Source organism: Heliangelus exortis, chromosome 9, assembly GCF_036169615.1.
Source record: "Heliangelus exortis chromosome 9, bHelExo1.hap1, whole genome shotgun sequence".
NCBI classification, from domain to species: domain Eukaryota; kingdom Metazoa; phylum Chordata; class Aves; order Apodiformes; family Trochilidae; genus Heliangelus; species Heliangelus exortis.
Window position 1 is genome coordinate 6,315,211 of NC_092430.1, and position 13,556 is coordinate 6,328,766.

Genomic DNA, 13,556 nt, shown 5'->3' on the forward strand with positions numbered 1-13,556 from the left:
CTGATAGGTGGAGAGTGGAACTGTGGAAATTCCCTGGACTGTGTCATTTTAAGTTTTGCAGATGTTCTCCCTATGGCATTTTTCTCTCATCTCCGGTTTAGCCACAGCACGAAAATGTTTTGACCAACACTGCAGACTCCGGAAAGGTCATACACGTACCTTCTTATGACATGTTTTCCTAACCTCTCTACCTGCTGTGGGTAGTCTGCAACCTCCTGTGCTGACAAGTCTGAGATGGCTAGGGCTGTGATTAATGGGATTTCATTAACACTTTTGCAACTACCCCTGAGAAACCTCAGAGGTGCTCTAGCCTCCTCCTCACACTGTGAACCTTGTAATGGCAAGAAGTGCAGGCAGATATGTTGGAGATTGTCTGCCCAAAATTTTGCTCCTGGCAATATGGGTAAGTTATTTGTATCAGGAAGGGTAATATAGAATAATTATGGTACCTTGTGCTAGCAAGAACGAAGAAGAAAACATCCTGTTACTGTCACCCTAGTATCCCACCTTTGAGAATAGGTTGCTTCATGCATGACCCTGTTGTAGGGATATCTGGAACTCCTTCCCACTCTTGAGAATGGATGGGAAGGAAGAGGGGGAGAAATACTCCAAGTGGCTGCACAGCAGGTATTCCTGCAGGAGAAAACAGAGTAGTTTCTCTGCAAATGAAGTGGAAGGATTGAGTGTAATTTTTTTAGATACATGCAAAATGCTGGGAGTAGAAATATGCCCTTGTTCTGAGCTGGCAGATGAGAGTTTTCCAGAAGTTACCTGGTTGTGCTAACTGATCCCAAGTGAATAATACTCTCCTCATCTTTTTTATTCTGGTTTGCTCTTGTGCATGTTTTACATTGCATCATGTGGCAAAGGCCTTGTCTTGGATTTGCCCTGAAATACTTAGGGTCTAACTGCTATTGCTGTATTTGCCTGGTGCAGTACCTACCCCAGTGTAGAACAGCATTGTATTTAAAGGTATTTAAGGGTATTACTACTGCTGGAGTGTGTATGTTGGGGGAGGGATAATTGGTGCCTGCTCTCTTCTCAATACCCTTTTTTTGAGGATTCACTACTGACAGTCTGACACAGCTCTTCTATCTGTTGCTATCTATAAATCATGCTGCTAGCTCTATTTCATTAAATTAAGTTTGAAATGACTGGTTTTACTTTACTTTTGGACTCTTATACTGTGGTAACATGATATGTGAATGTGCCTAAATTTCTTGTGTTTTGTTGCATCAGAGCAGGAGCACAGGGAGGGCAAGGTGTGAATGACAGTGACAGACTTGGAAGGCTGTCTAACATACATCACTCATCCAAATATGCTAGAAACTACATTTCCATTTTTCAGTACTATTTATGCATATTAAGGACTGAAGATAGCTAAGGCAAAATAAACTGCAGTCACTCTTCTCATTTTGCATAACTTTAGAAAAGGCAGGAAAATAAGGTCTGCTTATGGGGAAAAAAATGGGCAGAAAAGTCAAAAATTGCTCATGGATCTGACAACAGTAATGGATATAGCAGTCAAGTCAAGGTAGGTGAGGGTCTGTCTCAGCAGGAACTATGGGGCATCTTCTAGAAATATAGTGATAATCATAGAGTAGTTTGGGCTGGAACAGACCTTAAAATTATCCGGTTCCAACCCCCCTGCATGGGCAGGGACAACTTCCACTGGACCAGGTTGCTCCAAGCCCCATCTAACCTGACCTTTGAACACTTTCAGGGAGGGGACATCCACCCCTCCTTGGCACAACCTGTGCCAGTGTGTCACCACCCTCACAGGAAATAATTTCTTCCTAATATCTAAAATAATCTATGCTCTTCCACTTTGAAACTGCTACCCCTTGTCCTATGGCTAAATGTCATTCTAAAATGTCCCTCTCCAGCTTTCCTGTAGGCCCGCTTCAGGCACTGGAAGGCTGCTATAAGGTCTTTCTGGAACCTTCTCTTCCCCAGGCTGAACAGCTAGTCTGGTTTATTCTATAATAATTTATCTTATGATGCTTTTAACTGACCATTTTGAGAAAGTCTCATGAGGAATTATTAGCAAAGGGTCTTAATGTGTCCACTTATTTTTCAGATGTGTCACTATTTTGCTTAGCAGAATTCTGTGTTGCTTCTGTACTTCCTGCCTGAGAGTAAGTAAAGGGGAATTTTCTTGGCAATACTTGCTTTACAGTGCTGGATAGGTCCTACCATTGAAACTTAGACTTTGGCCTGGGATTAGTATCATAACAAAACACATGACACATCCTAAGACATCCTGTGTAAAGGTAAACACACATCTTAAAATCAATCTCATGGTTTGAAAGTAGGAATCATGCTTAAACGGACTCTTTAGGTTTTTTTCCTAAAATACAATGGCATTTAGATTCTTCCAGAGTTTATGACTGTTGTCATTAACTGTTTTTGTTTGGTTTGTTGTCTGGTTTGGTATTTTCTTTTATACATAGCCACAATTCTGAGTCTATGGTTGCTGAATTATGGTTTTATACTAAAATCACAGATTTTTCTGAAATTCAAAGTGTAGAGGAGGTGTGCAAATAAAAACTTGTGCAATTGGAGCCTGCTAGGTGAAACCACTTGTATTGCCTTCTTCATGTTTTGGTTGAAAACTTGAAGGATTTGTGCTGAATTTTACTTTTTGCCTATGTTCATATTAAAAAACAAAAAAACAAACAAAAAAAAAAGTGGGGGGAGGGAAAAAAAAGTCAAAAGTAGGTAAGTAGGTAGCCATGAATGCAAGTGGAAATGAACGTGAAAAACTGTTTTGGTTCTCGTTGACTTATACTCACTGCATTCACCTGCATTTTCACTTGACCCTGGAAAAACTTCTAAACAGCAGAATATATGGAACAAAATCTATAGCCAAGCCTAATAAATTGCAATGCCAGGATGTTAAGGTCCTCAGTAACTGTAAATCAGTAGAGCTGCAGAAATGAACTGAGCTGTGCTAATTTACACAAGCTAAGTGTCTGACCTTTAGTTTTCATTAGCATCATTAACATTTCTTAAATGATGGCAACTGGAATTTGAGAACAATACCAAAAGTAATATAAAAAATATCCCTGCACCTCCCCTAGGTGAAACACAAACTCATTTGACAGGTAATTGAAATTCTTGTTAAAATTATGACTATATAGTTTGCTCTTTGCAGAGAATTAGCATAAAATCTATGGATATCAAACAACAGCTTCCAACATATACAAAAAGGACTCCCTGTTAGGAGAAAAAACCAGGAGTTTGGATTGGTTTCCCCAGCTGTGTCATTAGAAAGTCTTATAGAATAGTGATTTTGTTTTTATTTTCTTCTCCTTTAGACTGCATTTAAACACAAACAATTTGTGAGCCAGAAGAACTTAATACCTGAGGAATTCTAATCTGCATATTCCTGCTTTGAGTCAGGTATTACTTTTTACATTTTGTAAGGAACTTCAAAGCATGATATGGTTTACCTCCAGCAAAAGTTTGGGGCACCACATACCATTTAGTTTATCTGTCTTCTTAAGCCAAGTCTCCAGGCTTGATATATAAATACATACTTGAAATTAAACCAATCCAAACTTGTAAAAATGAACAGCAGGCCAATACTATTGTGGTTACATTTGGGTTGCTTTCTTTTTGGGCTTGTTCTGATTCAGGTTTCAGAAAATGATGAGTTCATGAAAGCAGGGGTCTGTTCTTATCTTACAGCAATGATCCGTAATTGTCAGACTCAAAGACAAACTATAAAACTAAAACATTTGGTTGCTTTTTTTTTTTTTTTCTCTTTTTTGTTTTGTACAACTTCTGTCAGGCACTTGGAGCATAAATTAAATTTATCATTATATGAAATTTCAATCACTGATATAGCTCTGAGTAGGGTACAGCTTTTTAGGCATGTTCACAACTCTTGAAGTAGGTGCAATATGTAAAGCAAATTGTCTTGGTGGGACAGATGACTTTGACATGACTGGATGTCTTTAGTGCACAATTATGTTTCTAAATTTAACAGTCAGTGTCCCAGATCAAACATTTTCTTTTTATTTTGGCAAATGATCCCTGTTTACCAGACTGCTAGTGAAAATAACCACAATTTATCTATTTTAAAACTGACTTGCTAATAATGGCAATAGGTCCACAGACCAGATACAGGTAAGTACATTCAGAATTTGAAAAATTTTTGTCCAATCCTTTGAGATGAAAAGGTAAAAAAAGTTTTGGAAATAGCAGTGTTCTGCAAAATTCAGTTTTCTTTAAGTGTTTCTTCCTTGTTCTTATTAATTCCATTGAGTCTTGCTGGTCTTGTATTTCCAATTACTGGAATATAATGTTATTGTTTCTACTTCTCAGTGAGCAGGAAAATACTAGTAGTAGTAGTAGTCATAAAATTAGTAGTAGTAGTAGTAGTAGTAATAACAATAACAATAATAATAATATAATAAGAGAGGTGTTAGATTTATTTCCTGTCTAGGCTATACTAATGAATTGGATTTGAATTTGTGGGATTTCCCATCTTGCCCAATGCAATGCACCATTTCATATGGTATGCCCTGGAAGTGACAGAGTATGTAAAGAATTTAAGTGCTATCTGGTGTGATTAGTGGGGAAGAATTTAACCCATAAAATATGACTATCACCCTTTTAAGATTATTATAGTCTATTTTTGAGATTGTGGTAAAATTTTGAATCTAAAGGCTGCTTTTTGTTATTAATAGAGGAAGATCTTGAGTGCTAAACTGAAACTGTCACCTTTTTAGTAGCTCTTGAATAAGCTCTAGGGTCTGAAATACACATTCTAAACAGATGGTCTGAGATGTTTTTCTATATTCCCTGATTCATTCCATCAACCTGTTATTGAGAATGAAAGCAGTGACAAATCACAGCCACAAATGGAGAGACAGTCTGAGAAGCAGCTCATCCTGGTGTGTAATAAGGCCACTGATGTCCTGAGGCTTCAGCAGCCACACACAAACATCATCCCAGCTACACCGTGTGCTCCTGCACTGACCTGAGGCATCTGGCACTCAACTCACAGGACAATAGTTTTTACACTGCTTTGGGATTTCCTGCTCAAAGCTGGCTACTTGTTAGGTGATCTTCTCACCTTTATGACACCTGTGTGGCAGGATGGGTACAGAAGGGGGACATGGCCCAGTAGTTGCACATGAATTGCAGTATTCAGAGATGCCAGATGTCTACTGCAACAGGAGAGGAAAGCATGTGTGTAGCACCTGAAACCTGCTTCCTGTGTATCTGGTTGGTCCTGTTAAGAAATGAATCCATCTGCCTAAGGAGAACTTGTGCATACTGAGTCAGTCCCTGTCCTCTGTGTCCTTGGGTCATAGTGAATACTATTTACTTAGTGCAATGTACTGAGCTGGGTCTGGAAAATCCCTTTAACTGAGTCTGAGTAGAAAAAATAAACTAACTGCAGCTCCTCAGAATGGATCCCTTCTAGCCCTTCTGTGTGACAGGGATGTCCCTCCTGTCACTCTCTCGTGTCCATATAATTCTGCTGGACTGTTTTCTTCCTTCTGCTTGTTTAAAATGCACTCTGCCCATGCTATAAAATCTTTCTACCTGACTGTGTCTTGTTATGGTAGGGCCCAGTGCAGACAAACCTGGAGCTAGCTGGGGTGCAACTTTGCTTCATTCACTTCTTCAGAGGCTCAAGGGCTGGTATTTGTTTCTGGGAAGGTGGTGAGGAGTGGGCAGAATCTGTTGATGTCTAACTTGGTGGGAGGAGAGTAAGGCTGCCTAAATCAGCTTCCCCCTGTCACTTCTGTGTTTCATGCCCTGCCACAGGGATCCCACATGTCCCAGACACATCACATCTGGCACTTAGTTGACATAAAGAAGGTCAGTAGGGACTAAAACTAGAGATGGTGGCTGATAGGTGACTGAGCTCCCTCTTTTATCAGGGAGTCATAAGGACAGCTCTGGTGACCTGTAGAATAACAGTTATTGTTTGTTGGGCTCTATGTGCTGACTTCTCTCAATTAATCAGTTTCTTCTTTTGAACTTGCCTTGGAAGAATGAATTCCGGGTTGCAGCAGTTAACAACTCCAAGATGTCTTTGCTGCATGTTGTTTTAAGTATCAGTATTCCCTGTGAGTTCATTAATTTTGATTTTAAGAAAATCACTGCTCTACATCCAGAAACAAGTAACAAGGGCTAAACTGTAGCAGCTTTGTGGTTTAGCTTTCTTTTGAATTAGCAGAAGGAAAACCAAAAGCAAATGTAATGCTGATGCCTTTGTGTACAGTATGTAAGGAAATTTTTCCAGACTGCCCAAAGTTGGATTTTTGCCTTGTGTTTATCACCAGCACATCTACAGATCAGATTTAGGTCTTCTCCCATATACTGAAATATCATTTCATGGTCCCTTTTTTGTTCCATCTTTTGATCCATGATGTAATCTAGTCCAGGGTGTGCAACAGATTTAGTCAATAGTCCAAAGCAAATAATAAGGCTGCCTGGTCAGATTCTATCATCAGTTGAGTCAGGTTTGAACAACCTGATTCAGTCAGGGCATATACAACACATTTAAATATCACATGGCCTGGCAGAGGGATAACTATGAGGAGGTCACAATTCATTTTAAACAAATTAAAATATTCAAGTTTAGACCCATGAATAAAAGATAGACTTCATGAACGCAGAGATTTTTCTAGTCAATCCCTCACTACATAGTCTGCATCAAAATAAATTCTTGGGAATGGATTTACCTTAATAGCATCTGAATCTCTCCAGTTGTTCTGAATCTCTCCAGTTGTTCATCAATTATGCCTGTCTAGCACTGCCAGAACGCTGCACAAAGAACCTGCAATTTAAGGCACTAATCCTGCAAACCATAATGCAAGTATTCAGCTTTTCTTTTATGCAAAATCACCTATATAAAAGTTTGTGGGATCAAGATCAAGAATGACAGTATTAAAATGAAGGAAAGAATAAAAATAAATTATTCTTTCTGAATGGTGTCTGAAATACAGCAATAAAATGTTTTGGTTTTTTTAATTTCCGTAGTATATTAACACTTGTCATTTAACTCATGCTTTGAGGGGGTGATTTAAAGGTGCTAGGAAAAGTTTGTCTATTGGATTTCTACTGTGGCTCACACACTTGAGTGAGGGAGTTGGTTAAATATAATGAATGCCTTTGCACTCTGGAAACTGCTAGCAAAATTTACATCCTTCAGACAGTCCCTCTCTGTTTTGTGTATCCATCATTCTGTAAGCCTTTATTTTAATTTAAGCTTTTTTACTTATGCTGGATAATTCACTCAGTCTCTAAGGACATTCTCCCCTGAGTCCTTGGTTGCTCGAGACAGACTTTCTACTGACAGGCAGAATCCTGTGTAGGTGTGGGAATAAAGACACACCTCATATAGATAAAAAACAAAAGTTTTTAAAGGTCAGGTTATGAGGTAATAAGAGATCAAATAAGGGGAGGGTCATTCTACCTGTTTTGAAAAAGGCAGGGAGAACCCTGCAACATTTTTAATTAATATTTTAAAAACTCACCTGCCTAAGTATACACAGCACTTGCATCTAAGAACCCTATGCTTTACACTCCAAATTCCTGTGATGACCATCAGCTTTCTTTTCAAGACAGTCCTTAGAAATACCCACTTTAAACTGTAAAATTTGGAGACATTTTTAACTTTAGTTTCACTGAAAGAGAAATGTTTTGTGGGAACATACTGACTTGAAATTTGGCAGGAAAAAATGCCTAAGCAAACAGTATAAACATTTTTACTTTTTTTTGATCAGGTATTTTGACTTTCTGCTATATGAAAACATTTTGTTTGTTCATGTTGTCTTTAATTTCTACCTTACTGAAACTAAACATTAGTGCCTTTACTGTCTAAAACACTGTTTTTCATTCTGAATTGGACCAAAGGTAAATGCTTTGAGACTTTAGAGTCTGAAAAGAAATGGAAGTTCAGTTCTACTGGGAAGAAGAGGATGGGCTTGTAAAGATAGATCTTTGGATTTAATACCTGAAACTTGTGACCACTTTCTTTATGAAATCATCAGACCTCTGTGACTTATTTTGCAAATTCTATCTAAATAATCGCAATTACCATGATCCTAAAATATGAATGTGCCATTACAATAGAGAAAGACACAAAAGATGATGCAGTTACCTAATTTGTGTAAGAAAAAAACCACAACTCGTTCCTGGAGTTTCTTTGTACAGCATCTAGAATGGGCAGAACTAATCCCATGGACTTGCTTTATGATTGCAGGATGAATTTTCAGCTCTAGCTAGGAAAAAAAAAAATTTGGACCACTGTTTCCACTGCTAGTTTGTATGGGAATACAAGGCAATTTAATGGATTTTTATCTGACATCAGGGTAGTGGGGAAAACAGTGAGACACTGCCACTTAAAAAAGGTTTTTTTCCCTAGTTACAGGGAGCAGATTTAATATTAAGCTTCTAGTCTTTCAGTTCATTTATTAACCGCAAATGAAATATCAGCCAAACAAATCAGACAGCTGCATTTTTATGTTGCATGTGTTTTTGCATCTTTGAGTGCTTCTGTACTTTGTGCATTTAAAGACACCTAAAAATGGCAAGAAAAGGCATTGACTTGTGCTCTTGGTTCTCCAAAGTTTGAGGGAGAGTAGTTTTCTTCTCTAGACTAGTCACCATGTTCTTCTTCAGTTTATCCATCTGCAGTCTGCTCCTTCTGCTTCACATTGGTGATGAATTATACTCTGTTTCCTCCATCTAATCCTTTTCATTTATTTATATTTTATTGAGGAAACATCAAAGACTCCTCATAAAAATCCAACTGTTTTTGATAAACCTTGTCATGTGCAAATAATGGAGCCTTGTCAAGCCCAAGTCTTGCTGGAAATTTATGTCTTCTAATAATAATAACAGGAGAGAATCAGGAACAAATAAGGAATATATTGAACTGGATTCAAAGCATGTTTATGGTTTTAAATTGGTGGCAATAAAGTATTTTTTATCCAGAAATGTTTTTACATGTTAGTGTAATTCAAACACCATGTTGTACTTGAACTCTGCAGTATTTAGCCTAGCAGAGCTATGAAAAGCATTTTGTACTACAGAGCAGACTGACTTCTCCTTCCAAGGTTTAGTAGCAGGGAGAGAAAAATATATACCTGAGTTCTTAATACCAGAGGAAAAAAGCCAGAATTGAGGCAAAGCAGCAAACTGGAGGTTGGCTGAGGCCTTCCTGCAGGTTAGCATGAAGTGGTAGGGACACAGAGCTCAAAGAAATATAATAAAAGGTATATTTTTGATAGAATATTAATTTTTCTTTAGCAGCAAACTTCCTTGGCCAGAGGTAACTTGACAGAAGAAGAAATGTTTGGTGTTTCTGACTGCTAAGGCTGTGGATATCTGGAAGACATGAGGACAACTGGTCATACTCAGGTAAAGGTAACATCTAAGGGAAAATAATATTACCTCTCGTTAAAAACTTCAACTATCTATTTGCTGTATGACATTTTAGTTTCTATTATGATTTTTGCTTTGAAAATAACACTAAAGAGAATGTTAATCTCTTGGTGATGATACCAATTAGCATTTTAGAGCACTTTAGAAATGTCAGAGAATGAAGGGGATCTCTCAGGAAGAAAACTTTTTGTTCAACTGGTGGAGTCTAATCCAAACAAATTAATCCCTTTAATGAAGAGGTTTCTTAGTAGCACAAGTAGTATGGTCTGTGCATCTTCATGGAACTGATATTTATGCTCCCATGAGTGTTACTCTTTGCATTAGATACATGTTTTATATCTTAGTAGTGAGAAACTGTGATTCCCTTGCTGGCAACATATCCAAGTTGTCATACTGAAATACTTGTAGGAAAAATATTAGGAAAAAAAAAAAAAAAAGTTAATGTAGAAAACTGATTGTCTCATATAGGGCCTGCACTGAAAATTATGTATTGCAAATATTGAAGGTTTTATTAATACAAGCATAAGGAGAAAACTTACTTGAACTTTCATAGGATAGCAATGTTTTACTTTAATTTATTTTGCTGTGGAACAAAGGCCCTTTCTGCCACTTCTCCCACCTCCTCATTCAATATTTCTTGGCAGATTGGGGTGGAGCTCAGCTTTGGCTTTTGACTTTTTGAAATAACAGCTATTGCTGAACTGAGCAGGTGCCAATCAGCTCGAGATATAAGTTAACAAGAAATCAGGCAGATTTGAGGGAACTGATTCTTTCACACATCATCAGTTATCATTCTCTACAAAACAGTGGCATTTTAATGATCTCTAAAAAAGATATTCTGTCATTGGTTTTGTCTTGCTCCACGTGGTATCAGTTGTAATATATTATATGGGACCAGATGTCAGAAATGAACCAATTGATTTTGCAGTGTTCTCACAAAATGTTGACCTTTACAAGAAGGATGCCAAAAATTTAAGCCTCATAATTGACTTTCTAGAGGGAAGTTCAAGTTTTGAAGGTATCAGCCTTTATAATGAGGTTAGTGACAAGCTTTCAACAATATGTAACTTATGATAGATGTAGCATTTTCTTTTTTCAAGGGTTGAACACAGACACGTGTATTAGATTGTTGCCAAGTCTTTGTCTATGGCATGTATAAATATAACTTTGAAATTACCTTCAGAACTGGTGACACCCACCCCATCACTTTCCTTCCCACTGTGAATTCCTGGAATAGCATGCCAGTTTTTAAATAGAATTTGGGATAGTTGGGTGTTTCTCAGTAGTGTCATTATCATACTGCTCAGGATGGATTTGGATTTCTCTTTGCCTGAATTATTGCAGTGTAACTGAAAATGGAATAGGGGGTTAGTGGTGTTTTTCAGAAGAATTTTATTTCAGGTGCTTGTAGTCTGACCCTTACAGTCAGAAAGTGAATTGCCAATTTTGTGTTTGACAGCTGCCATTTATCACTTGGGCATGATGGTACCTGAAGCATTACTTAAGAAAAAGAATTGTAATTCTGAATGACCTGTGGGACTTGGTCAGTGTACACAGGCTGTAGATTTCTTGTTGCAGAAGGAAAGACATCAAAAACAATGATTTGCACGAGATCTTCTGCATCATGATGAATAGATTCTATGTAACTGTAAATACATTTTTGTTGCACAGAATGGTGGCTTTTCTGGGAGATTATAAGGAGGAAGCAAGCAGGGTGACTGGTTTTATTTCTAGTTTTATTATTACATTAATTTATTATCTAGGATTTTATTTATAAGTCTGTTGATGCTTGCCCATGTATTTACCAGCCCTTTCCCAGTTTCTAGTGAGCAAACTGTATTACATCTTAGGAACTGCATGAGTACTAAGGCTAAAACTCAAAATTTCCAATTCAGAAAGTGGTTGCTTTTCTTTTTTAATTCTTCTGAGAATAATAATATGGGTATCTATCACTTATATGCATATATATTTTGTAGTCTGAGGCTTAGAAATTCTTTACTGTGTAGTTCTGAAATCTGATAATGGTTTATTCAAACATGCATAGGGGACACTTGAAAAGACAAGTTCTATCAAGCACTAAGGAACAGCACCTACTTCAATTCCTTTTTTTTTTTTTTAATGAGTTATAAAAGCATTAACATGGAACATCTCAAAAACTTGATTTCAGTAGTATATGTAGTCTGTACTTATGAGTCAGAAGAGTCTGTAAAAGTATAATAATTAAAATTCCACATGAAAAAGGAACTTGAATATGTTAATATGATCTGAACCTGTGGGAATTTCATACATTTTACAGAAATATCAAGGTTGGAGCACTTTCCTCCTCCACCTCAGCCCCAGCTTCCTTTCATAGGGCTTGCAATGTTTGTTTAGAAAAGATTCTTTTACTCTATGGGTCCAGCTATGCCTTTATTAGCCAGTCTAGGTTAAGCAGCACTACCCTGGACACTGTGGTTTGAAGATCCCATGTCTGTTTTTCAGATATTTGTGTTCAGCAACTGGAAGGCAAATATGGACCCTCCAAACCAGAGAGAACACCAGATGTTTCAAATCATCCTTTAAATACTAAAGATTAGTCTTAGGATGTATTCAGGATTCAGAACATTAAATATGCTGACAATCTGATTCCAAAAAATCCCTCTGCTCATCTGTAAGGGTTTGACCAATATGTCAAATGCTCAGTTTGGAATTAGAACCTCTATTTTTCATAGTGTATATATCATGCCTTTTCCTAGAGCTACAAAAAAATACTTTGCATTACAGCCTCCAAAATAAAGTCTGAGCAAGAAAAGGGTTTCTTAACCTTAGTCCTGTTTTTCTTTTCCTGCAATACTTGGTTTGACTAACTCATGGAGTTTATTCAGTCATCATTTTAAATACTGTGTATGTCCCCTAACATCAGTCATAACATGAGCTGATGAAAAGCACTGTAACTAATTTTATGCAACATAATGTAATTAGAAGCTTTTTGTGTTACTGTGCTGCAGGTATAAATCTAACTAAATGGTGAGACATGTACCATAAAGGTGAATGTTGGACTAATTTAAGGGTTTTTATCCTTTTCTATGGATGTCTGTTCTTGTTTCTTCACAAATACTGGACGTAATTGTTTGGTTAGTATATTTTTTCAGTGTCTGAGCTTGCAGTTTTCTCCTGCCTTTATTCATTAGCTAAGAGAAAGTAAAGCTAATGGAACACAATCCATTGCAGTCAATTTCTAGATTTGCTTACATATCATAGCAAAATGACATCAGACATGGTAGTTAATAAATTTCAGAGAACTGGACAAATTCTGAAATATCCTTACATTTTAACTTTACCCATCAAATTTTATAAGTTTTCTATAATCTGGATATTAACAGGAATAGTGCTTGATATCTGAAGGTGTTCTGTGTGCTTTTCCAGAAACATTTAAATGACTTAGGGAACATATGTAGCTTTGTCCTCTTCCCTTATACATTGTGATTTATGTACTCTGGTTTTTAGTTCTTTCAAATAAGTACCTTACCCCTTAAAAGCCTTGCTATTTCTACATTTCCTAATATGAGATCTGATATTTTCTCTGACACTTGTATTGCACTTCAAATGAGTCTTCTGTATTGGACTTAATTTCCTAAGTTAATTTGCACATATCTTTTTTCACTTTATGTTACACCAGGGTTTTTTGCCAACAAGAAGCATGTGGAAGGCATGAAGAAGACTGAGATTCATGAAGAGGCTAAGGGGCTTTTCATGCTTAGTGTTTCATAACAGAGGACAGCATTTATATTCTTTTCTCATTGTCCCTGTCATCTTGGAACTGAAGTTATTTAAAGGTGTGTGCTCCTAATGTATCCAGTTTCTCCTGAACTTGATTGCCCTCACTTTGTATCTACAACTGTTTTTCTTCCCCCAAACTAACATTTAGTGTTATCAGTTTTTCAACTGGCATCTTGTTTCTTCAAAGTTGTTTAGCATTTAAAGGAATTTTTTCCTCAATTAGCTCCATGATTTTCCCTTCCCTCCCCTTTTTCTGCTCTTAATAGCTCTGAGATATGGAGCAATAACTCATCTCACAGTACCTGCCTTGCTTCTGTCTGCATGGGGAACCCAAGGAACTGAGGTGCTCACAGTGCACCTGGGCCAGCATCAAAGCCCAT

The 13,556-nt window shown here is 37.2% G+C and overlaps 1 long non-coding RNA gene across 1 annotated transcript in view; it reads left to right on the plus strand.

Moving 5' to 3' along the window:
• The window catches only part of LOC139799479 (uncharacterized), a 49,244-nt gene extending 36,109 nt beyond the window's left edge, over nucleotides 1-13,135 (plus strand). Inside the window, exons 4-6 of the long non-coding RNA XR_011727285.1 lie at nucleotides 2,081-2,138; nucleotides 9,283-9,393; nucleotides 13,076-13,135. This is a non-coding gene — a long non-coding RNA (uncharacterized lncRNA). The remainder of the gene's footprint in view (nucleotides 1-2,080; nucleotides 2,139-9,282; nucleotides 9,394-13,075) is intronic.
• Nucleotides 13,136-13,556: the final 421 nt, after the last annotated feature.